The sequence below is a fragment of the Adiantum capillus-veneris genome, chromosome 9 (assembly GCF_014529385.1).
Source record: "Adiantum capillus-veneris isolate H3 chromosome 9, ASM1452938v2, whole genome shotgun sequence".
In the NCBI taxonomy this organism is placed as follows: Eukaryota; Viridiplantae; Streptophyta; class Polypodiopsida; order Polypodiales; family Pteridaceae; genus Adiantum; species Adiantum capillus-veneris.
In genome coordinates this window covers 111,505,610-111,509,223 of record NC_140939.1, presented here as the reverse complement: position 1 = coordinate 111,509,223, position 3,614 = coordinate 111,505,610, and positions in this window count along the sequence as shown.

Genomic DNA, 3,614 nt, shown 5'->3' with positions numbered 1-3,614 from the left:
TTAGCTATGAGTCGATATTGAGGGGAAGTCCGAGAGAGAATCAAGTCTCATTAAATTAAATCTGATTAGAGGAAAATTACCAAAATACGCCCTGAAATTCATGGTAATTCCCAAAATGCCTCCATTTTTGGATGGATTGCTCCAATAGCCACATAGTTTGTTCCTTTTAATGATAGACATCCATCTTCAATTGTCTGAGAAATATTCATAAATGAGCTCACAAAATAGTATGTGACCCGCGCGTTGTTGCGGCAAAGAAGTCAAGCATGACTCCACTCTTTTAACAGAATCCTTCCTTCCTAAATGAAAAATTTTATGTGCTTTCTTTGTATTTTTCCTATGTAACACAAGTTGTATAATCAATTCTCGATTATGGTCGACAATATTGACTTACGCAACACTTTTACTACATAACTAAGAGTAGTAACCTCAGCACGATAAGAAAGAAGGACCATTGGATACACTCACAGGGTCACCATGATATGTATAAATGATGTGCACCACATGAGCACCATTGAAGAATACTATACAATACGCTCCCTCCGCTCTTTCTATTTCTGTCGGTCTCTCTATCCATCTCCTCCATGTATTTTAATTTTCACCTTTGACTTTGACATTGGCTTAAACATTGTGAATGCAACTTGCCTTAATATTTTTGCTACTCTTTCTTGTTTGCTTCCATCTCTACCTCTTTGTTGTGAGAAAGATACAATAGCACGTAACCATCATAGATTGTCTCAGAGGAGGAGTTGCTCATTTAATGGATTCTCTCTCTCTCTCTCTCTCTCTCTCTCTCTCTCTCTCTCTCTCTCTCTCTCTCTCTCTCTCTCTCTCTCTCTCTCTCTCTCTCTCTCTCTCTCTCTGTGTGTGTGTGTGTGTGTGTGTGTGTGTGTGTGTGTGTGTGTGTGTGTGTGTGTGTGTGTGTGTGTGTGTGTGTGTGGACAATAGCCTGACTGCATCCACGTGGATCCGTCTTATTTCTTGTAATTTTTTGAGCAGTTGATGCATTGCAGTTGACTATTGAGCTGCCAACCTCTTTTTCTCTCACAAATCGAGCACTGAGAGAAACTCGTGATTGGAGCCAAGTTCAATGGAGGAAGGTTTGTGTTGGTGGGTGTTTATACACACACGCGCGCGCGCACAGGTGGCCAGATTCTGGTAGGCATGGGGGGAGGTTGGATCGTAGTTGATGTGGCGAGAGCACGAACCACTCATCAGGCACGTGATCGAACGAAGGCACCTCGTTGAAGATTGTAGGCACCTCCACTTACCGAAATGTGGGGTGGTTTCTTGGGCTTCATCTTTGCAGATGCGCCCATGTTAGAGAGGTGCCTCCCTTCTTGAAAATGGAACCCCTATATGCATGGTCTCTCCTCAAGATTTACCGTCCCCCATAAGGTACTTTGTCTACACTATCTGGTTAGGACCATCTCATCCCCCAGCCATTTTGTTGCATTCTAAGAGGCCACATCCCTTATGGGTAACTCAGAAAGAAATCCTCGTGCTTCAAACAATATACCATATTGTAGACTTTGGATCAATTTCCTTAACAATAAGTCAATTATAGACCCCCAACTAATGTGTATATTTAGAGTCACATAGCTTTGTGGTGGACAAATGATCTTAACTCTGATGAGAGCCCAATACGTAGCCAAGCACATGTAAATCTGTAAGAAGCTACCACTGAAAGTGCCGCTAACATTGCCTTCATCAAACGTGAGTTGGCCTCTTCTTTGATTTGTCATTTGGCCACCGAGCTACTTTGACCTGCAATCATCCTAAGAGCTTGGAGTGACGTGTTAAGTAATGCATCTAGAAGCAACTACTTCAATGTTTGCCATGGGGTAGCTATTGTCAAAACAGGTTCAAAGGGCACAACAGAAAGAGGAATTGTAGGAAGAGGTCTCCGATGGTTTCCCTTTGGTTCCAAAAGGGATTGATGATAACAAAAGGCAAAATACCTTGGAGGTTGCCAGATGCAACACTTGTTGCCTCTCTCTCTCTCTCTCTCTCTCTCTCTCTCTCTCTCTCTCTCTCTCTCTCTCTCTCTCTCTCTCTCACATTGAGATGCCCTTGCATGTTCACTCACCAACCCTCAACAACTTCCTGGTTGACTTTAATGATCCTCCCCCTCTAGTAGATTCCCCACTTTTCTTTATTTGTAGCCATGTCAACTTATCTAAATTTGGCTTTGTGTAAGGGCGTGGTCACACGAGGCAAAGTTATCTGGGATAGATAATTGAAGCTTACTAAGGGGAAATATGATTATTGTCATGCAAAGGGCATAAACCCTGGTGGTCAAGGACCATGCCCAAGGGGCAGACTGCTAGTGTGGATAGGGAATGAGGCCCAGGGGGCTATATAAAGGGAGGTTGTGAGGTTCATTCGAGAGCAGTCCCACCAAGGGCTTCACATTGATATCAGAGCGTCTATTTTTGGGGCAAAGGGCGTAGAGCCACCCACTTCCTTTTTGCATGTGCATGAGCAAAGGAGGGGTGTGAAAACTCTCTGGAGAAGAGGCGATAGAGGAACAAGGGGAGAAAAAATTGTGTGTGCAGAGCCGTTTGCAGCTAGGGGGGAGAGGAAGTCCATGACCGCCATAACACGTCCAGGTGAGCTTAAATGGATCGAGAGGCCGTGAGGAGGATATTCCTCCACAGCAGCGTGTTTTGGGAAGCTACTGAACTCTCTCTCTCTCTCTCTCTCTCTCTCTCTCTCTCTCTCTCTCTCTCTCTCTCTCTCTCTCTCTCTCTCTCTCTCTCTCTCTCTCTCTCTCTCTCTCTCTCTCTCTCTCTCTCTCTCTCTCTCTCTCTTTCTCTTTCTGGCCCTCAAAGGCATGCTCGCCATCGCTAGTCTTCTTTTTCATACATAAGCACCCAAAGGCCTTTGGCCTTAGTGCAAGGACTTTTTTTGAATTAGGGCGTGCCACGACATTCAAGCCCGCAACTCGGCTGCTCGCCATCGCTAGTCTTCTTTTTCATACATAAGCACCCAAAGGCCTTTGGCCTTAGTGCAAGGACTTATTTTGAATTAGGGCGTGCCACGACATTCAAGCCTGCAACTCGGCTACTCGACAAGGGTTCGGGAGGGTTTAGCAAGTTTTTCGACACATCATTGGCAAACCAGTTTGCTACAATTGCATAAGTTCGGCTTCCACTTTCTAAGTCTTAAAGCGTTGTTATTTTGAAATTGATTGTGTTTGAGGAAGCTCTATGCCGATTGGTACGAGCTGCAAATTGGTCAACAACAATTGAAGCCTCAATACCATCACGGATCCAAGAACAACTTGAGTTTGGGGCAAGCTTACATCTTTGAATTGAGGTCCCTGATGTAATTAGCAATGGCTAATTACAAGCGTCTGGCATACACCGTACGGCTATGATCTTTTTGATATCTAGGTATTCTCCTTTGCTTTCTAGCATTGCACAGCCACCATGGATTCATATATCAACATGACTTCTGATCTTGAGCACCATACACCCAAGTTGGTATTTGAGACCTCGGGTCTCCCAGCTGTTGCTGGTATTTGAAACATCGAGTCCCCCAGCTACTTGTAGCAACTATGACCAAAAAAAAAAGGAGAGAAAAGAGAAAGAAAATAGCACAAACTTCCT